The sequence below is a fragment of the Mandrillus leucophaeus genome, unplaced genomic scaffold (genome assembly GCF_000951045.1).
Source record: "Mandrillus leucophaeus isolate KB7577 unplaced genomic scaffold, Mleu.le_1.0 Scaffold275, whole genome shotgun sequence".
Classification (NCBI taxonomy): Eukaryota; Metazoa; Chordata; class Mammalia; order Primates; family Cercopithecidae; genus Mandrillus; species Mandrillus leucophaeus.
This window is the reverse complement of record NW_012102865.1, coordinates 294,705-318,001: the sequence shown is the minus strand read 5'-3', so window position 1 is coordinate 318,001 and position 23,297 is coordinate 294,705. Positions and strand designations below refer to the sequence as shown.

At 37.0% G+C, this 23,297-nt stretch overlaps 1 long non-coding RNA gene across 1 annotated transcript; it reads left to right on the top strand.

Annotated features, from left to right (window-relative positions):
* Window positions 1-505: 505 nt before the first annotated feature.
* On the top strand, window positions 506-21,526 carry LOC105543106. Its single transcript, XR_001006576.1, has 4 exons — window positions 506-611; window positions 1,086-1,119; window positions 4,961-5,001; window positions 21,138-21,526. It is a non-coding gene; the product is annotated as an uncharacterized LOC105543106 (long non-coding RNA).
* The last annotated feature ends 1,771 nt before the right edge of the window (window positions 21,527-23,297 follow it).

The following is a 23,297-nucleotide window of genomic DNA, read 5'->3' as shown; positions in this document are numbered from 1 at the left end:
GTCAAATTACAAAGGTTTTCCTTACTTTAAGCTTATAAAAAAATGTGCCCATGTTTTCCTCTTGTACATATCTCTCTCATTGTTTATACTTACATTTCAGATCCATTTGGAATTCTTTCTGATGCATTATGTGAGTATGAATCCAATTTTCTTTTCTTTTTCCAAATGACTATCCAGTTGTGCCAAATTCATTTATTTAATGTCTATGTCTGCCTCAATGATTTGAGGTCTTACCTATGTTAAGTTTCCATATGCACTTCAGCTTGTTCCTAGGCTCTCTATTGTGTTTCATTGGTGTGTCTGTCTGTTATATCTCAGTATCACATTTTAAAAACAGAACTTAATAGCGTATTTTAATGTTTAGTAGGGCTAGTTCCCCTTTATTCCTCTTCTTCTTAAGGGGTTTTCAAGCTATTTTTTGCACATTGATTTTTGTTGATTTTTTTCATTCGGTCTTCAGAACAACTTATCTTATTCCAGAGAAATAAGCAAACAAATGAACACATTATTTGTATTGCAATTGCACTAAATTTATACATGAAACTGAAAAAAATTGATATCTTTATGAAGTTGCATAATCCTATCCAAGGACAGATATCTCCTTCCATTTGGTAAGTCTTTCTCAGAAATGCTTTCAAGTTTTCATCATATATGCTTTGCTCATTTCTTATTAAGTTTATTTCTAAGTATTAGAAGGGAAGGGCAGAATTATAAGAGATTTTTTTCCTAACATTTTCCAATGATTTATTCTATTTATGAAAGTTATTGATTTTTATGTAAATTTTATATCTTGTTGCCATACTTAAATGTTGTGTTAGTTTTACTTTAGATCTTCCTCGTTAATAGGTGCTCTTTGACACATAATATATTATTAAATTTTATAAAATGTTAATGGATGTTGGAAAAATGCATGCTCAATTTTTAAAGTAGAAAATTCAATATATCCATGAACTGGTGCTCAAGAATTCTGCTAGTCAAATTTTCTGAGTTAGTTTTGGCATATTTGATCACAAAGTCTGTTGATATTTGTTAACGTTTCCCAACTGAAAAAGTTATATTTAAAAATTTTTTCCTTTTTCTAATAGCTTTTGCTTTACTAATTTGAATCCATGTGATTTGGCAAGTGATAATTTGTACTATATCTTCATTGTGCATTATAATCATCAACTTAACTATGTTATTTATATATTCCTCAAATTAAGGTTATCATTTTGTTTTATTTTTTCTGTCTCAACAAAACATTTTTACTCTTTTTAGTCTAAGTTTTCCTTTTACCTTTTGTTTTACACATATTTCTTCTAAGGAGACTCTTATTTTTGTGGCTATCGTGTAATTTTACTACATGTTTTCAAATGTGGTAGAGACCACCAAACTGTTCTCCCAAAATATACTTAGTGATTTGTACCCCACCAGCAGCCAACGAGAGTTCAGATTGCACCATATTTTCACAAGTCCATACATTTCACCCAAATGATGGCGGTAAAATGGATTTACATTGTGACTTTTTAAACATTTTTTCTTTTCTTTTTTCTAATTTCAATTTTTAGATTCAGGGAGTACATGTGCAGTTTATGTGACTACACTGCATGATGCTGAGAAAGGGGTATGGATCCTGTCATGCAGATAGTGAGTATAATACCCACAAGGTGGTTTTTCAACCCATGAGTCTTTGTGTCCATGAGCACCCAATGTTTAGTTCCTATTTTCTTGTTCTCCACTTCTGCAAAATGCTTGTTTAGATACTTACTTGTATTTCCCTTATTAATTTGTAGTTCTCTAAACATTCTGGATGCTACTCATTTGTTAGTATACTCACTGGGAATTTTTGTTCATTTTTTATTTATTGATATTTTTTAACAGTTTTTGGTTTCAATTTTAGTTTCTAAATGGTATTTTATAATGAACAAAAGTACAGTTTAATACAAATAGGTTATTGATCTTTGCTTTCATGACTTGTGCTTCTTTTGTGTCTTATTTAAAAATGCTTCTGTGAGTTCTAGCCAGAGCAATCAGCCAAAGAAAGAAAGAAAGGTCATCCAAATAGGAAAAGAAGTCCGAATATCTCTCTTCACTGACTATATAATTCTATACCTAGAAACTGTAAAGACTCCACCAAAGGTCTCTTAGAACTAATAAATGACTTCGGTAAAGCTTTAGGACACAAATTAATGTACAAAAGTCATTAGCATTTTGATGCACTGATAACGTTCAAGCGGAGAGTGAAATCAGGAACACAATCTCATTATCATATAGCCATGTACAAAAAAAAAAAAAAAATGCCTAGGAATACATCTAACCAAGGAGGTGAAAGATCTCTACAAGGAGAACTACAAAACACTGCTTAAAAAATCATAGATAACACAAAAAAATGGAAAAATATTCCATGCTCATGGATTGGAAGAATCAATATCGTTAAAATGGCCATACTGCCCAAAGCAATCTATAGATTCAGTGCTAGTGCTATCAAGCTACCAATGTCATTTTTCACAGAACTAGAAAAAAAAATACTAAAATTCATATGGAACCAAAAAAGAGTCTGAAAAACCAAAGCAATCTTAAGTAAAAAGAACAAAGCTGGAAACATAGACAAATGAAACAGAATAGAGAATCCAGAAATAAAGCCACACATGTACAGCCATCTGATCTTCAACAAAATCAACAAAAATAAGCAATGGGGAAAGGACTTCCTATTCAATAAATAGTACAGGGATAGCTGACTACTCATATGCAGGAGAATGAAACTGGACTTCTACCTTTTATCATATACCGAAATTCACTCAAGATGGATTAAAGATTTAAATGTAAGACCTCAAACTATAAGAAACCTGGAAGAAAATCTGGGAAACAGCATTCTGAATGTTGGCCTTGGGAAAGAATTTATCATTACGTCCTCAAAAGCAATTGTGAGTCCTGTCTCTACAAAAAGTAAAAACAATTAGCTAGGCATGATAGTGCATGCCTGTGTGAGGCTGAGGTGGGAGGATAACTTGAGCCCAGGAAGTTGAGGCTGTGGTGAGCCATGTTTGCACTACTGCACTCCAGCATGGGCAACAGAGTGAGACCCTCTTTCAAAAAAAAAAAAAAAGCAATTGACAAGTGGGACCTAATCAAACTAAAGAGCTTCTGCATAGCAAAAGAAACTATCGACAGAGTAAACAGACAATCCACAGAATGGGAAAAATATTCACAAACTATACATCTAACAAATATCTAGTATCCAGAACCTATAAGGAACTTAATTCAACAAACAAAATAACAAATAACTCCATTAAAAAATGGGCAAAAGACGACTGGGCATGATGACTCATGCCTGGAATCCCAGCACTTTGGGAGGCCAAGGCAGGCAGTGAGGTCAGGAGTTCAAGACCAGCCTGGTCAATGTGGTGAAACCCCATCTCTACTAAAAATACAAAAATTAGTCGGACGTGGTGGCACACACTGGTAATCCCAGATACTTGGGAGACTGAGGCAGGAGAATTGCTGGAGCCCAGGAGACAGAGGTTGCAGTGAGCCAAGATTGTGCCACCTCTCTCCAGCCTAGCCTACAGAGTAAGAATCTGTCTCAAAAAAAAAAAAAAAAAAAAAGGCAAAAGACATGAACAGGTACTTCTCCAAAGAAGACAAGAAAGCAAACGACATATGAAACGTTGCTAATATCGCTAATCATCAAAGAAATGCAAATCAAAATTACAATGAGATACCATCTCACACTAGTCAGAATGGCTCTTATTAAAATGTCAAAAACAACATGTTGAGGCTGTGGAGAAAAGGGAATGCTTATACACTATCGATGGAAATGTAAATTAATTAAACTGCTGTGGAAGGCAGTTAGGGAATTTCTCAAAGAACTTAAGACAGAACTACCATTTGACCCACCAATCTCATTACTGGGTATATACTCAAAAGAAAATAAATTGTTCTACCAAACACACAGGCACTCGTGTGTTCATCACAGTGCTATTCACAATAGCAAAGACATGGACTCAATCCAGGTGCCCATCAATGGTGTGTTAAAAGAAAAAATTTAGCCACATCAAATTTAAAAGAGTTTAATTGTGCAAAGAATCATTTGTGAATCAAGCAGCCTGGTGAGCCACAGTAGGCTCAGAGACTCCAGTGCAGCCACGTAGATCATGGACAGAAAAAGGAAAGTGATCTACAGAACATGGAAGTGAGGTACAAAAACAGATGGATTGGTTACAGCTCAGTGTTTGCATTATTTGAACACTCTTTGAATAGGTGGCCACCTTTGGTCAAAACTCAGTGATTGGCACAAGAGTAATTTACAGTCTATTTATAATTCAATTTAAGTTACAGTTTGTGATGTACAGAGAAACGTTTAGGCTGAACTTAAAGTATGTAAGGAGGCAGTTTTAGGCTAAACTTGATTTAACAGGTGCATTGAATACAGAAAATGTGATATACATACACCATGAAATACTACACAGCCATGAAAAGGAATGAAATCATGTCCTTTGCAGCAACATAGGTGCAGCTGGAGAGCATTTTCCTAATTGAATTAATGTAGGAACAGTAAACCAAATATTGCATGCTCTCACTTATAAGTGGAAGCTAGGCACTGGGTACTCATGAACGTAAGGATGGCAACAACACACACTGGGGACTACTAGAGAGAGGAAGGAGGAAGTGGAGCAAGATTTGAAAAACTATTGGGTACTCTGGGCACTACCTGGTGATGGGATCATTCACATCCTAACTTCAGCATCATGCAATATACTCATGTAGCAGACCCACACGTGTACCCCCAAACCTAAAAGTTGAAATCATTTTTAAAACTTATAAATAATATAAAATATTTATAGAAAATAGAAACAGAAAAACCCTTCTTTGAGGCTTTTCTTTCTTTGTTTCTTTTCCTTTTTTTGTTCTCTTTGAGGTTTTAAACATAATCTCTAATATTTTCTACTGAGATTTACACTGTTTCTTTTTCACTTTTAAGTTTTAGATACATCTGAAATTGACTTTTTTGCATGGTGTAAGGTAGGCGTAGAATTTAATGTTTCTCTATATGAATAACCAATTTTCCCAACTTATATTTAATAGTCTATACTTCCCATGCTGTTCTAAAATGACACTTTGCTTTACTTCAAATTTTCTTTATTTATGGTACTATCTATGGACTTTCTATTGTGTTGTATTGGCCTCTTTGTCTTTACCTATCTTAAAATTATGCAGCAGTGCATTTTATTGCTTTATAATAAACCTTGATATCTGGTGGAAAATTTATGTCAGTTTTCTGGCTATTCTTTGCCTTTCATGTGAATTTTATAATAAGCTTGTCAGGACATGAAAATCCTTGTTAAGATTTTTACAGTCATCCTTTGGTATTGGCAGAGATTGGTTCCAGGAATCCCTGAAGGTACCAACATTCATGAATGCTCAAGTCCTTTATATAAAATGGTATAGTAGTATTGGTATATAGCCTACATACATCCTTCCATATACTTGCAAATATCTCTAGATTACCAATAGTGCCTAATACACTGTAAATAACCATGTAAATCATTGTTTTACTGTATGTTCAGGGAATAATGACAAGAAAAAAATGTTTGTACATGTTTAATACAGATGCAACCATTCATTGTTTTCCAAATATTTTACATCCACAGTTGGTTGAATGCAGGGATGCAGAACCCATGGACCACAGAGGGCAACTGTATTTAAAATGCTTTCTATTTATGCATTAATTTCTTGTAGAATTAATACTGAGTCACCCTATCCATGAATACGGCCTACCACTCCATTTATCTCGTTTGTCTTTAATGTCATTTCCCCATAGGTTGGGTATTTCCTCTTATTTGTGCTATTTGTTCTTGTTATACTCAATTATCTTTCAGAGAAATTTTAAGTGCATGAAAAATGTCTTTTATATCTACAAGCATATTTAACATTTCTGGTGTTCTTCTCCTCTTTGGGCAGATTTGGCTTTCCATCTGTCATCACTTTCCTTCAGCCTGAAGAATTTTAACATTTCTTGTAATGGAGGTTTGTTGGCAATAAAGTTGTTCATAATATTACCTTATTATACTTTGCATGTGTATAGTATTTTTTTTGCGATTTCCTTTCTTGCATTACTGATATTGGCAAATTGTGTTTTCTCTTAATTTTCTTGATTAGTATAGCTAGAAGTTTGTTTGCCCTCTGTGGTCCATTAGTTAACTTGATTGATCTTTGCAGAGAACCAAATTTTGCTTTTAATGACTTACTCTATTAAATTCCTTTTCTATATCTTTGACTTCTGTTGTTTTCTTTATTAGTTCCTTCACTACTCTTACTTGTTTTCTTTGCTCTACTTTTATTTAACTTAGGATGGAAGCTTATATAATTTACACCTTTCTTTTTTACTAATGTGTAGGCATGAAAATCATAAATTTACCTCTAAGTATTGTTTTTATTTCACAAAGTGTGTATGTTGTGTTTTTGTTATCATCTAGTTCCGAATATTTTCTAACTTCACCTAGAACTTTTCTTCTGACCCACGAGTTATTTAGAAATCTTTTTGCTCTTTTTTTGAAAATTTCTTTTTTTACTTTCTTTTTTGCAAAATATTTTTACTGGATATAGTATTCAATAGCAATTATTTTTTCATTTCAGCAGTTTAAAAATGTCAATTTCTTGTGTTTTATCTTGCATTGTTTCTGATGAGAAACAATGTCTTTTTTCTTCCTTTTTGTAACCTGTCTCTTTTTCTCTGGTTGCTTTTAAGATTTTCTCTTAATCATTATTTTTTATAAATTTGATTACAATATGTTTTGTGGTTTTTCTTGGGCTTGTTTTCTTGAGCTTTATTGACCTTCTTGGATGTGTATGTGGATAGCTTTCATTAAATACAGAGAATGTCTGACTCAGTATTTCTTTAAATACATTTTCTGACTTCCGTGGTCTCCATGGGAGTCAATGACATGTTTGTTAGACTGCTTCATATTATCTTACAGGTCAGTGAAGCTCTGCTTTGATTGCTTTATACTATTTTTTATTTTTTAGAATTGGGGGGGGGTCTCACTCTGTCAACCAGGCTGGGGTGCACTGGTGCAGTCAAAGCTTACTGCAGCCTTGAAATCCTGGGCTCAAGCAATCCTCCCACCTTAGGCTCCTGTGTAGCTGGAATTACAGGTGTCCACAACCACTTATCCTACATTGTTTTCTACTTGCTTGGATTATATCATCAAGTTCCCTGATCGTTTCTCTTGCCATGTATATACTCTATCATAGTCCATCTAGGAATATTTTTTTTCTGATATTTTATCTTTTGGCTTTTGATATTCTATTTCTTAATGACATAATTTCCTTTCCCCCATCTAACCCCCACCCCACAAATCCTAGCTGCCGGTAACATCATTCTGTTCTCGGCTTTTATGTGTTCTTTCTCTCTCTTTTTTTTTAAGCTTTCACATATGAGAGTTTGCAGTGTTTATCTTTCTCTGTCTGGCTTATTTCACTTAGCATAATGTCCTCCAGGTTCATCCATTGTGTTATAAGTGACATAATTTCTCTCTTCTTTAAATGCTGACTAGTATTCCATTGTGTATATATACCACATGTTAAAATCAACCCATCAGTTGATGGACGCCTAGGTTGATTCTATAAGTTGGCTATTGTGAATAATGCTGAAATAAACATGGAAGTACAGATATATCTCTGACATAGTGATTTCAAATCCTTAGGATGTGTACCCAGAAGTGCGACTGCTGGATCATACTGAAGCAGGGTAGTTCCCTTGACCCCTATGCAGGACTTGTAAAGGGGTGGCTCGCTTAGTCCACAGCACTCAAACCCCTTGCAGGAGCAGGGGGCATGCAGGTGAGCAGGTGCAGGAGCCGGGGAGAGTGCCTTAAAACCCCATACCAGCCTGTGGCAGCATGTAGGGGTTGCCCACGAACTCTTGAGCCACAGAGGGCATGTGTTACAGTACACTCCTTTAGCTTTGCAGTCCACGGATGGCTTAAGTGTTAAACAGCTCAGTGGAGGGTCAGTGTGACAGCCTCTTTCACCCACACCTGGGTCCTTGTCTGGTGTCCAGGAGGAATGAGGTTGTGCAAACAGATTGGAGGGTGGTTCATGCAAAGCATTTTATTGAGCAGTGGAAGTGGCTCTCAGTGGGATGGGGAGCTGGAAAGGGGATGGAGTGTCCAGCAGGTCTTTCCCTGGGGTTCAACCATCCCTGGCCAAACTCCTTTCCAACAATAGTCTCCAATGTCCAGCTGCTTCTTTCTTCTCGATGTTCAGACACTTTTCTCTTTTAGTTTTTACTAAAAGACAAATTTAGTGAGTTTAATACGTGAGCTTCTTGGGATTACTACTGGATGCCCAGCATACTGAGTGAGCTCCCTTTACTCTGGATGGCTGGAACTTGAATATCTTCTAGTCTTCTGGTCTATGGATTTCAGTAGTTGTCCAGTTTATTATTGCTCAGTGCTTTGTTGTTCTCCAGGAGTTATTTGTTCTGATTTGTAAAATGCACAGAAATCTGTGCAGGGGCTCTTTTGAGTCTCTGGCAAATGCTAAGATTTCTGGGCATCTTTCTCTGAATAATTCCCTTCTTTTCATTCAGCCCCACAAATTCTAGACACCTAATCCTTCCCAAGTTCTGATAAATGTTTCTTTAATTTAAAGAGACCACACCGTTCTTAAATGTTTTCCACTTCCATGCACCAGTCTGGAACATGCTTCCAAGCAGAAACCTGGGGAAATGATAGGGCTCATCTCATTTGTTTCCTTTCTCTCAGAGATTATAGTCTCGCAATTTTTTCCCCAAAGTCTAGAAATAGTTATCTTTCATAATTTTTTTCACTTTTAATATGGTTTACATCAGAAACTGTTTACATCAGTAGTTACTCCAGTACTAGTTACCTCATCATGGCTAGAAGTGGGAGTTCTCTGCATAGCACTTTACTCTTCAAAGAAGTCAAGACTACTACAGTTAGAAAAAAAAATCTCATGAGTTATCAATAGATCAATCCACCCCAACCTCATAGGACTTGAATTTCATTTTCTAACTATTCAATAAATGGCTATTTAGGCTATACTTGGTCACCTCTAGTGATGACGAGATCACTCTCTCCAAGGTAGGCATACATTTCAGGCTGGCAGGATCATCTTCTTTTTCATGTTCAGAACTCCATCTCTCTGCAACTCACTCTTGTCTTACCTCTTGATTCTGTGTATGGAAGACACTACTCTCTCTTCCACTAACCAGTCCTACAAATAGTTGACAGTAGCATCATGTTCCCACAGGGCATGCCCAGTTTCTTCAACTTATTCCACAAGAGTGAACAAGTAAGGTAAAAAGACAACTGCTTTATTCTCCTCCCTGCCCTTAAGTATATGCCCTAAGACTTTTGAAATCTCAGGAGAAAATTCCTTTTGAAGCCCTCCTGCACTCTTAGCTTGAATCAGACATGCTTAATTTGATCATTTGATCAAAGGATCACTCAGCCATTGCAGTCTATGTAGTTAGCATCTTCAACATCTCCTAGGACTGTACGAATAGAGCCTCTTCCTAGTTTTATGATGCAGAAAACGCCAGTCCTGACCATGCCCTCCAATGGAACTACAGAATTATTAGATAATTGCTTCATTTATTGGGAAGTGGGAACTAGAAGAGAGCAAAGTATAATTCTATTGAATTACATGTTTCCATTTTCTAATTGATAACTTTAAGAATAAGATTGAACATAACATTTCAGGCCCCAATGGTCAGTTAACATATCTGAAGATTAGGGGGTACATTATGGTCCTAATATTATTTGTTACTCAACTTATTTTTTTTTTTTTTTTTTTTGAGATGGAGTTTCGCTCTTTTGCCCACACTGGAGTGAAGTGGCGTGATCTTGGCTCACTGCAACCTCTGCTTCCTAGGTTCAAGCAATTCTCCTGCCTCAGCTCCTGAGTAGTTGGGATTATAGGTGCCTGCCACCACACCCAGCTAATTTTTGTATTTTTAGTAGAGACGGGGTTTCACCATGTTGGTCAGGTTGCTCTCAAACTCCTGACCTCAGGTGATTTACCTGCCTCGGCCTCCCAAAGTGCTGAGATTACAGGTGTGAGCCACCATGCCCGGCCGACTTTTCAGTCCTAAAATTGAGCTTTCAGTACTTTGTTTTTACTCCAAAGTCAGGATTAATCTTACTTAATAACTGTCTTGTAGTGAGGTTAAATAAAAGTCCTGAAAAACATGTTCACCTGCACCTCTTCATTCTTAATAAGAACAGGTTTGGGGGCAGTGGGCCTCATAGACTAAACCTGACAGTTTGTTTTAATTGGTTTCTGATTCATTTCTTTAGGCTATGCCTTATTTCTCTTAGTCTCCAGGTCTGTACAAATCTGCATAACAGCATTAACAGAACATTGCAAAACATAATTCTCACTCATTAAAAAAATGCAGATGCTAAATGTCACACATTTACATTTTGAAACAGTGATTTCCTTCAATCTACTTTATCTTATTTAACTTTTAAAAAATGATTTTCCAAGGGCTATAGTGTAGGAAAACCTTGGTAAGTAACTTTACCTCAAGCATTTTTTAATCACATAGAGAGATAACAGTTGCACCAAAGTGTCTCCTTATTAGCATGTAATGTCTCTTATGGTGTGATGGGTTCTGCAGCTGAGGAATAGCTATAAACATTTTTTGTTGCCTAAGACAAAATGGTTGATGGTTAATACTTGCTTTCTCTTAACAGGCTCTTTATTTGCCCAATTAAACTTGTCTCATAAACTCTCTCATTTTAATATAATGATGAGGCTCTAGGGTTAGATCTGATGCTGGAGTCAGATATTTAGCTGTTCACCTTTACTACCCATAGAGAGGAAATGTTTTTCAGTAGCTTGTGATAAAAAATAGAAGGGAATAATAGATTTGAAGTATCTGATATTTTGTAATCTGTTACATTTTCCTTGTCACTTCAAGACATGGCTGGAAAAAGAAAAGGAAGTGACCAGAAGATAGGCCTGGAAGTTGGTTTCAAATAGAGGAGTTGGACAAACTCTGCACTGCAGGCTTTGACAGTCAATGAACTAGAGTCTGAATAGCAAGGACTAACCTGCAACTTCTATCATTAGTCTTCACCTTATTTCTAATGCTGGGTGACTGTGGACCCACAGGCATTAGTCACCACCAAATAGGGGTCAAGAGCTCTCTAGTTTTAGCTAATTTTTATTAATTTCTCTGTCCCCACTCCACCACCAACATTCTTTTTTTAAATTCACCAAACTACATTGCACTCTTACTGTGAGCCAAGCCCGAAACTAGGTGCTAGAAATGCAAAAATAAATGTCAAGTTCTCTGCCTTAAAAGAAATTCACAGATAGGACTATAAAACAGGCAATTCAAAAACAGTTTGATAAGGCTTACAACCAAGATTGGCCAAGTTCAAAACTAAATTTTAGTGGATCAGAGAGAATTTCTTGAAAGAATTAAAACATAAACTAAACTTAACAGATAAGTGGTTAGCTTAGACAATGCAGGGGTAGAAGAGATGAAAATGTTGGGAATGAGAGAGAAAGGAGACTTCAGGTACCACAGTGTGGAAGTCTGAAGGAACATGATGGCCTCAGGTAATGATAATTGGTTTAGTGTGGTGGGGACATTAGGCATTTGTATGTTAACCCCTATTTCTATTATTAGTATGAATCAGTTGCCCAAATGAGAGACCTACCTTTGCATATGCCTTAGTATTACAGCCTCAGACATGGCTTTGAAGTATAATTCCTCTCTCTATCCTCACTATCACTGCCTTAGGTCTCCCCTGGACTATTGTGTCTTCTACCTGGAAGTCAAGCCTTCGTGCTGTCTTCTCTCCATTCCAGCCTCCACGGGAAGAAGAGATAATATCATTTTCTAGCTGTATATAAAAAAAAGTACCAGGAATTTTTTGTTGACTGCAGGTATTTTTAAAACCCTTTATCTTGTCATACAAGTCTCAATCTAACTGAGCTGAGCTTACCTTACCAAGCTACATTCTTGCCACTCCCACATCATACAGGTCATTCTGTAACCCATCACATATTTTTAGAATTCTACTTTGAGGTCTTCCCTGAGACTTGAATGTACAATTTTTCTTCTCTTTTTAGACAAATATCTACTCATCTATCAAGATCCAGCTCAAATGCAATTTTGCTATGAATCTCTCCGTGGCTTTACTGATGAAATTAGTCAGTCTATCATTTCTCTTCTCTTAGTACATTGTGAATAATTCTATTAAACATCTTATATTATGTGGCGATTATGTTTTCATATCTATAAACAGATTGCAAGGTCTAAGCATATCCATTTTGTGACTCATGGTGCCAAACTCTAGATACTGTAGTGAGTTGAATGACGGCCCCCAAAAAGATATGTCCATGTCCTGATCTTGGGAACCTGTGAATGTTATCTTATTTGAAGAAATAGTCTTTGTAGCTGTAATTAAATGAAGGATTTTTTAGATAAGGAGATCATCCTGGATTATCCATACAGGCCCTAAATCCAATGACAAGTGCTTTTATAAAGGTGAGACAGTGAGATATTTGACACAGAACAGGAGGAGCCAACGTGACCCTGGAGGGGTCATTAGAATATGGTCCCAGCCAAGGAATGCCAGCAGCTACCAGAATCTGAAAGAGGCAAAAATTGGATTTTCTGCTAGAGCCTCCAGAGGAAGTGTGGCCCTGGCAATACCTTGATTTGAGATTTCTTACCACCAGAACTGTAAAAGAATAAATTTCTGCAAATTTAAGCCATGCAGTTTGTAGTAATTTATTGCAGAAGTTACAGGACACTAATAGAGAGACCAAAAGGTGGTGACTATCACTATTATTGTCATTAATAGAATACAAATTCACCAGGATATAAAATGTATACATTGCATTTCAGGTTCCTTTTTATGCCATAAATATAAATAACAAGATTCACCTATATCGTTCATTCATTAATTTATTCACATATAAGTATTTATGGTTTGAGCCTTTTCTATGTGCTAAGTACTATGCTTAGGACCTTAAATATATTATCTACTTGAATATTCACAGCAACATTCTTAGGGAGAAATAATTATTACAGCTTTGCAGATGACTTGAAAGAGACTCTAAGTTTTAAGTATTTTTTCAGTCATGAGGAAGTGACTGAGGCAAAATTAAAACCAGATTTTTCTGAACCTAAAGTCTATACCCTTAACCCTGATGATCCACAACCATATGATTTTAAAACATGCAGCCAAAATTAGGTATGTGACAACATAAACAGTATTTGTTTTAGTGATTCTTCTTTTGCCAAAGTCCAAAGTTACATGTCAATCAAAAACATATTCTTAAACATTCTCATATTGGATAAAACAAATAGACTTCATTTCACTGTTTTTATTAATGGAACTAAGTTGCATAGTCCCATTCCAGTGATAAATATTATTTATCTAAAACTTCAATCTTAGAATTTAAAAATAATATAGGATTTCTCACTAATAGTTTTTATTAGTGAAACAAGAGAATTCCCTGACGCCCTTTACAGGATGTGTGACAGGAGTGTGGCTTGTGCGTTCAGCTGCTATGTGCTCAAACCCCTTACAGAAGGGGAAGCATGCAGATGGGCAGGTGCAGGAGCTTGGACAAGCACTCTGGGACTCCAATCCCACAGTAGCATCTAGGGTGGGTGCCTCCAACTCCTGAAGCCCAAGTTGGCATGGCATGTGTTACAGTGCACTCCTTTAGCTTTGCCATCTGCAGATGGCTTAAGTGTTAACCAGCTCAGTGCCCTCTTGGTACTCAGGTCCTTGTCTGGTGTTCAGGAAGAATCAGGTCACACATGGACTTGAAAGATGAATGCAGGGGTTTTACTGAGTGGTGGAGGTGGCTTTCAGTGGAATGGATGGGGAGCTGGAAAGGGGATGGAGTGGGAAGATGATCTTCTGGAGTTTGGCTATCCAGCAACCGATCTCCTCTTTGACTGCCCCCAGTTAAACTCTTCTTGGCGTTTGGATGTTCCTTCTCTTCTCTCTGCTGTGCTGTTCTGCCATTCTTTTACTCTTCTGTTCATCTCTGCCTTGTGTGCTTCTGGAACCTGGGGTCTGGGGTTTATATGAGTACAAGATGGGAGGATGTGGTGGGCCAAAAGGCAACTTTTGGGTGCAAAACCAGGAATGCCTGTTCCCACTTAGGGTCATGGGTTTTCAGACTTGAGGGTGGGGCCTTTGCAAGGGAACTGCCTTCTTCTACACAGTATTTTCCTGTCTCCTTTCCATGTCATTAGTAGCAGATACACTTGAATCAAAGTAATAATAGGATTCAACCAAGGTAAAGAGAGGAGAATTTGAGTTTTCACTCAAAAATACAACTCTGTTCTATAAGAAAATAATTTGGTCATCAACTGCCTTAATCTTTACTTGGATTACCTTAATTACATTTTGTTAATTCTACTCTAGTTTCTTCAGAGACTGACAGGCACAGTTTTGTTATCGTATTTTATTTAAGTGGATCAGGTTTGTAGACAACTTGTTTTCAGAAACATCAACAGGATTATCTTCTGTATCAAATAAAGGATGATAATCTGTTTTTAAAGCTTATAGCAGAATAGTTCTGAAAGCAGTAATGGAGTCCAGGAAGAGATGAGGTAGAGATGGCAAAAGGCCATTGATTGCCCAGAAGTTTTCTTACAAAATTTTAGACCTTGCACAAATATACAAATACCATTAACCATAAATAATTACATTACTTTAGCCTGAGCTATATTTAAGCTAGGTCATTTGTTAGTTTGCTTATTTGTTTTAAGATCAGTGTTTCGTAAGGAAAATCATGTTTATGGTAAGACAAAAACTCAATCCACACTACTAATACAGAGCTGCAAATATCTACAAAGCCACTTCTGTCTTACTTTTTCAGGAAATAACAGATATAAAAGAGATTATTTGTATGGCATGAGCCTCATATTTGTCAGAGCTTAGTCATGGATGTCTGCCAACTTGGTAGTGTGAAAGCACACTGGACTGAATTGGGAGACGTAGGTGCTAATCCTCTTTCATTACTAATTGTAGGAACCTCAGATAGTCACTTTTCTCCCTGGGTTTTAGTTTTTTATTATAAAGACAATGAGTAGGGCAAGATGCCCCTGAGGTCCATTTCTAACTTTAAAAGTTTACCATTTCAATCCCAAAAGAAAGGAATTAGGTATAATATTTTTATTTTGTTTCATCCAAGATCAAATAATACCCATTTACAGTGCAACTTCTAAGAGGCTCCATTAGCTTCATATTGTTTCACAGAACTTCAGGCTTTGCCTTACAGAGTTATTTTACAAAATTATGGGCTTAACATATATTTTGGAGGTTGAATTGACAAGATTTTGTGGTGATATGAATACGGAAATAAAGCAGAAAAAAAGTGTTAAAGATGAAATGCTTGTTCCTGGCATAAACCATTGGGTGGTTGCTAAAATCAGAAATACTGGAAGAAAACTAGATTGGAAGGAAAGGTCAAAAATTTCGTTTTGGGCAACTCAAATCTGGGGTGCTTCTAAGAATGAAATGTATATGTAGGTAAATATTCAAGTTTGGAGTTTAGAAGAGAGGTCAGGCAGGGAGATATGAATATGGCTATGATAAAAATATGTTAATGGAAGCAGTATGAAAGCAAAAACCAGGCAAAGCAGGTAGTCATAGGGCAGGGAGCTCTTACAAGTTTCCTGTCCCTTCCCATCACCACTGAAGGAGCCTTGCTTTGCCCCAGGGACAGAGGAGGAGGATGTCTTAAGTTACTTGCCCTTGGTAGCTATGCCACAAGCAAAATGTCCTATTACATCTTTACCCCTTTTCTTTCTTCATCTAGAAGGACTTTCTTCCTTGTATTTCCAAATAAAATCCTACTAATTCTCCAAAAACAATTTAAATGCCTTAAACCTTCCTTAATACCCCCAGATCAAAGTTGCCTTTGTTTCTTCTGAGTTCAAATATTCCTTGTCCTTCTTTGTTAATCATTTTCTTTTTATAGGATTTACTATCTTTATCAGACTGTCAATCCCTTCATATCAGGAACCAAGTCCTCTCACCTTTGCTCTTAGCAAAAAGGTTTTAAGCAAAGACTTACTACCTACCTATTGAATTGAAACAGAATACAAATTGTTGAGGTATATTGTTGCAACACAATGTATTTTGTAGACGTGTAATGTGTATTTTTGAGATTTGTCATTATCTCCTTCCAAGTGAAATGGGAGAGTTCTCTGACCCCCCTGACGGGACATGCAACAGAGGCGTGGTTTGTGTGTTCAGCTCCCACATACTCAAACCCCTTATGGGAGGCGGAACATGCAGATGGGCAGGTGCAGGAGCCAAGGTGAGCGCTTCTGGGCTGTGGCCCCATGGTAGCTTCTAGGCGTGTGTGCCTGTGACTCTCAAAGCCCCAGTGGGTGTGTTACAGTGCTCCTTTAGCTCTCCATATTAAGTCATCATACACAGATGACTTAAGTGTTAGCCAGGTCAGTGTCCTTTTGCTACCTAAATTCTTGTCTGGCATCCAGGAAGAATCAAGCCACATGGACAGATTGAAGGATGGTAAATGTGGGGGATTTTATTGCTGGATAGAGGTGGTTCTCAGTGGGATGAATGGGGAGCTGGAAATGGGATGGAGTGGGAAGATGATCTTCACCAGGAGATCAGTCTTCCTGCTGCTGATCTCCTCTCTGAACGCCCCCAGACAAACTCCTCTCGATGTTCAGATACTCCTTTTCTCCTCTCCTTCTCTGCCACACCATTCTGCTACTCTGCTGCTCTTCTGCCCCTCTTCTCTTCTGCTCATGGAGCCTGGGATTTGGGGTTTATATGGGTACAGAATAGTGGAATGGGGCAGGCCAAAAGGCAACTTTCAGGCATGAAAACAGGAATGCCTGTTCCTATTTAGTGCCATGGGTTTCCAGGCTTGAGAGTGGGGCTTTTGCCAGGGAACTGTCCTCTTCTACCCAGTATTTCCCTGCCTCCTCCCCATATGACAAGCAAATATCCTCTTGAAGTTAGGTGTCCCCATGTGACTTGCATTGGGCAACAAAATGAGAACAGAAACAGAGGTCGTCACTTCTGAGTTGAGGCATGTAGAGTGGTGTGTTTCCCCTACACTCTCTTCCCCTGCTGGGGAAGCCCCTGCAGACGTGGAGGTGCTTTACAAGCCTGGCAGCCTGCAGTGCTGAGCCTCCACATGAGGGCAGTTGCCTTGGAGAGTTGCTGGATGATGAAATTTTTGAGCTGTTTGTTCCCCAGCATAATGAAATTTATCTCGAGGTAAAAGAAAGTCAAGTTTTAAAAGAGAGAGAGAGAGAGAGAGCTGAATTCAAATCCTGGATTTGCCACTTCACAGTAATGTGACTTTTAAGAAGTTCAGTAAAATCTTATACCTCAGTTTCTTTGTAAAATGGAAGCTGCTACTCTCTCTACCTTCCACATTTAACAGAAGGTTATAGAAAATATCATAAGTATTGATCATATAACAGATGCTTAATAAATAGTATCTATCTATAATATTATATCATATATATCTTACATTTTCGCACTTTCTGGGTCACCTAGCACAATGCCAAGAATAATACCATGGCCTGGGTAAAGTTGGTGGATTAATCTGAATACTTATAATAGAATACCTATAGACTATACAATGAGAGACTTACAGAGGTACTCAAGAGACCATTTCTAAATTAACAAAGAATGCAAATGAAGTCTGGTATAAAGTTGACCCTGACCTTTAGAGAATTCAGAGGGCAGTGTGTTCTTAAATAATGAACTGTACTTGAATAATTTCTTCAATGTGTTGGTTCCAGCCTTTCAGCATACATTGCATACCAGACCTCCCTGTTCTCACTGCCTTGTTCCTAGATGATTGTTCTGTAATTAACCTTGGACAACTCCCACCCTTCATTTTTCCTCCTCTTGTATCCTTCCTAATGTATCATTTAGCCAGTGTAGAGGTTTGGCTTGATCCAGCTTCTAAGGTTTTGATTTCTCAGACTCATTACACACTGGCAACATGCCATGATCATCAACACTAGCCATTTCTATTTAATAGAAAATTAATTATTCTACTCCATAACATTCATGGTTTTTTTTCTTTTTTTACTGCTATTGCTCTGTTTGCCTAAGAAAGATTTCAGATTAAAAAAAACTCTCATTACAAAATGGTATTTTGTTCTAAATGTCTAAATAATTTAAACTCAATCATAAAGATGTAAAGGATATTTTGGAAGATGTTTGATGTTGTCAGGGAAAGAGCATGGGCTTTAGAATGAGAGGAGAATCTGAATTTTAGCTTCTCCACTTGATAGCTCTTTATTTAGGGTAAATCTGGCTTTTTACAACCTCACTGTCTCACTTCCTTTATCTGTGAAGTTCAGATAATAATAATATTTACATCTTAGATTAGTAAGACTGGATGAAGTAATATTTAAAAATCCATGTAAAATCCATAGAAGTGCCTACTATAAAGTTAGCACTGGATGAAAATGTGGGTTCCATCACGGAAGTTACAGTTTACTTAGGAGATAAATGGAAACATTTGAAATTGAAGAAGGAGCTCTGTAAAATTGATCTTGAATGAGCATCTTTATCCACAGAAAGGGCGATTAAGGGCTGATTTCTGTGATAAGCACTTTAGGTGCACCAGCAGGGCACAGGAGGAGGCGGCCAGTGAATGCAGGAGATGAGAATTTTAGTGCTCAGAGAACCTTAAAGAGAAACCAATGATATGATGCAGGATTTGAGATTTTATCTGAACTCAGGAGTGTAGATACAACTTGGATAGATGAAGACATTAGGTGGGAGGTAGAAAGCACAGCTGAGGTGCTATGTTATGACAATAGAATTTTTTCATATATGGAAAAGAATAAGATGATCAGCTAACTGGAGCTACGAGTTTGCCTTAGGAACCAGCATAAAAATGGGAGGGAAGGATTGCATTCATTTAGGGAGAATCTGAGATCCACAGTTACTTTCACTTTACCTTGAAGGAAATTTGGAGCCATTTTAGGGTAGTAACATGACAAAGCAGTGCTTTAGTATGATTCTCTCTGGCAGCTGTGCTTGCAAGATGATATCAGATGTAGCACACATTGGGGCAGAACGGTTTGTTAAAGAGATGATGAGAGTAATACTTATTTGGGAGATGGAGACTTGAAGTAGTGGCAAAGGTGAATAGAAGATAAATGGTGACATCCACAGCCATTCTCAGGAAAACATAGGGTTTGGCAGTAGATTCCTAACAGGAAATTAAGAAGAGGTAATAATTATGAATGACCTATAGATGAGTGTTTGTGCATCAAACTCAGAAAGTCCATCCCACTCACCAAAGAATCTTTGAAAACTCCCTATTGTGAAGCATTCATTGAATTTTGCATGATGAATTAGAACAAAATTGTATGTTATTATGTTTTAAGGTGGCCTTTGTGTTGACTGGTTTATTGGGAGAGACAAAGTATCAATACCAGTCTGCTTTGCCTGGTACCTAATAGACCTATAGGCTCAAAATGGAAAGATGTGGATATCTTGTATTTTATTTGTTTACCCACTTTCTCATCATGGAGCTGGAGACTCAGAAGGCAACCTAGACAAGTTCCTGCTCTGCTCTAAATGTGGTGATGACTTCTGTCGCAAGAAAGGGCTTGTTCCATCATATCAATTCTCGTATAACCTGAAAATTCCTCATGCGGTTGGCTTTCACACCCTGTGCATGTCTGATCCTACTCTCTTCCTTTTATCAATGGTGGTTTATGCATGGACTCCCCCTTTGTTAGCAACAAGCTCACATTTACCTAACTCACCCCAATGGGAAATTAACATGCCACAAAGTCAGGGGAAAAATGAACTAAATTGAAAAATGTGCTAAGTGGGAACAAAATGTGTACATAAATTTGTATCTTTCAGCCCAACATTTAAAGAACTGCATCAAGAGAACAGGTCTGGAGAGATCATTTAGTCCATACAAATAACTTCAGCGAACGTAGGGGCTCTCAACCCTGACTACGTAGGAGAATTTTACAGGAACTTCTGATAGATACCAATCTCATCCCCAGAGATCCTGTTTAATTATGTATAGAGGGATACCTTGAGATCAGGACATTTTGAAATCTCCCTAGGAAACTGTAAAGTGCAACTAGGGTTGAGACATATTATTTTGTACCCTGGCCTGGCTGCTCATTAGGATCAATTGGGGAGTCTATAAAAAAATATGCCCAGTTTCAACTCCCAAAAGATTCTCCTGTAAGTGGTCTTGGGCAAAATCTGAGCATTGATGTATTGGAAAGTTCTCCACGTGATTCTCCTGTAGAGCCAGTTTGAGAATCTATGAGCTGAGGAGTAACTCCTAAACATCAAAATCCCCTGAAAAGGTTGTTAACACAAAAGATTGCTGGATCCCATTTCCACAAACTCTGCTTCAGTAGTTGTGGGTGGAATCAGGTAATTTACATGTCCAACAAGTTCCCAGGTTCGGTTGCTGTTGCCAGTGTGGAGACTCCATTTTGAGAAACACGGAAGTAAAACTCGTCTATATTAAAAATATCTCTGAAGTAGATTAGTCTCCTTTGTAAATATCCTACAACACTTTAGCCTCACCTTAATGCATCCAATTTATTTCCTTAACAAGGTCTTAGTTATTTGAAGTTGAGATGGTCAGTGAATTCATATGAACACCACTAGTTACCAATTAATTCCTTCACTTATTATCCCTCTCTCCCCCTAAAAAGTGATTTTTTTTCTTTTGTAATTTCAGTTCAGAAGAAATGTAAGCAAATAACTGCTAACCACTCAAAATTTGATTTTTGACTTCTAAGGGTTAAGGTCCACGGATCCACAGTAATTTTAAAAAATCATATAAACACAAAAGAGTAGGAGGCACGGATAAGACACCATTGTAGGTATCATATAATAAAACTCAAGATCACGTTCACCCATAGGTTAGAGAATGCTATCTACAAAGCACAAAGGAAAACAAATTGTCACTTTTTTTTTTTTTTTTGCTGTCAGTGGTTGTAAATGAAAGAAGATATTTTGAGGAACAGGATTAATAAAACATTAAAATAACTAGGAAAAAAGGCTGGTAATTAAAGATGTACTGTAATTCAAACCCAGCCTGAACAATGGCTCTTCTCTTCTGATGCTGCTTCTTTTTAATTACAGAAATAACAGCTCTTCCTGGATCAGCCCTCTCCCGTCTGTCATCTCCAACAGATACAAAGCCAGCTTTAAAAAGACCAAACCTGCAAAAATCATTCATGCTCTCTGCCTCCATGTTTTTCTTTCCAACCTAGTTCCTCCAGAAAATGTAAAAGAGCAACCGAACCGTCAACTGGTACAATGACTTCTACACGTCAGACCTCGGCCACACCACAGCCATCAGATTATTCTATCACAGCGTCTCTCAACCGTGGAATATGGTCTCCAAGGGAAACAAGCCAGAGAGGGCTCAGGAGCATTGCTATAAAGCAGAAGGCAAATGGAAATCTTTCCCCAAAGGGCACACTAGGATTGTTAGGTGAGGGCTGCTCAATCCATTAAAAGTTTAAACTAAAAAAAAAAAAAAGAAAGAAAGAAAAAGAAAAATAAACCTTTTGAAAAAAAGCAACCTGTTCCAGATTTTAAGTATAAAAGAGAGTTTATTCAGGGGACCGAAATGTTGACAGTGAGTCAATCGGGAGGATATTTTCAATCAGGACCGTCTGACTGACAGCTTTCATATTATTAATGCACATACTAGGATACATCAAAATTGAAGGGCAGGCATTGTGCTAAGTCAAACTTCTACCTAAAAATGCATTACATTTTGTCTGTAAATCAAGGTCAGTTATTAAATTAAGGTGCTCTTATCCCTAAATACTTTATTTCATCATCGTGTTTAATTAATCACAAACCCCTTACTTGGGATTCTTTAGGAAGTGATGAGCAAAACCCATAAAAAATTAAGAGAAAAAGTGACAGATATCTTTAAAAAAACAGGGAATAAGTGCAAGGAAATTTAAGTATAAGTAAAAAAATTTGCATGATTCTTTAAATAGATGATAGATACAATAATAGTAATTTTGGAGCCCTACAATTCCACAGCACATTAATCTTTCCAAATTGTTATTTTTCATCATTAAAACAATCATGTAAAACAGGTAGAGTACATCAATATTCCAATTTCACAGATGCGTACACTGAATCAAGGAAAAGTTAAGTATCTATTAAGTCATCCAGCTTACTGGAAATGGAACTGAGACTTGAAAGCATATCTTCTAAATCCCACCTCTTCTCTAAAGATGGTGTCACCTCTTCTCCAAAGATAGTGTCAGGACATAGAAAGCAGAAGTTGAACTGTATGCACTATTCTGCCTTCCATATTTATTTTTCCCAAGAAGTAATTTAAATTACGACTTTACATTTAAATTACTGATGTAAATGATGAGTTGATGGGTGCTGACGAGTTGATGGGTGCAGCACACCAACATGGCACAAGTATACATATGTAACAAACCTGTACGTTATGCACATGTACCCTAGAACTTAAAGTATAATAAAAAAAAACACCACACATCAGAGATAATGCTTGTGAAACACTTTGCTAAATGCTAAATTGTGCAAATACTTTGGAAAAGAGTGGCAGTTTCTTAAAAAATTAACAAAGAATTACCATATGACCCAGCAATTCCACTCCTAGCTATGTACCCAAGAGAACTGAAAATATACGTTCATGTGAGAACTTAGGGTTAAATATTTTGTAGCAGCTTTATGTAAAATACCCAAAGAGTGGAAACAACCGCAAAAAATGTACCTCAATGATGGATGTGTAAATAAAACATGCTGTATATATAACAATGAAATATTATTTAGCCACAAAAAGAAATGAAGTTTCTTTTTCTATTACTTGGTCATAAAGTGTTTTGTTTATTTGTTTGTTTGTTTGTTTTTGTAGCATGTACTGACCTGGAAAACCTCATGCTAAGTGAAAGAAGGCAGTTACAAAGGACCACATAGTTTTGATACCATTTATATAACATGTCTAGAACAGGCAAATCTACAGAGATGGAAAGTAGGTTAGTGGTTGTCTAGTACTACAGTAAGCAGGGATTGGAGAGTGTTGGCTAAGGAATACAGGGTTTCTTTCTGTGGTGATTTTTTTAAAAAGTTCTAAAATTGATTGTTGTGTTGTTTGCACAATGCTGTGAATATCCTAAAAGCTATTGAGTGATACACTTTAAATGGGTGAATTGTATTGTAGGTAAATTATGTCTCAAGAAAACTGTGAAAAAAACACACAAGCATACTCTGTTTCAAGTGGTGCATAAGATCATCTCTACATTC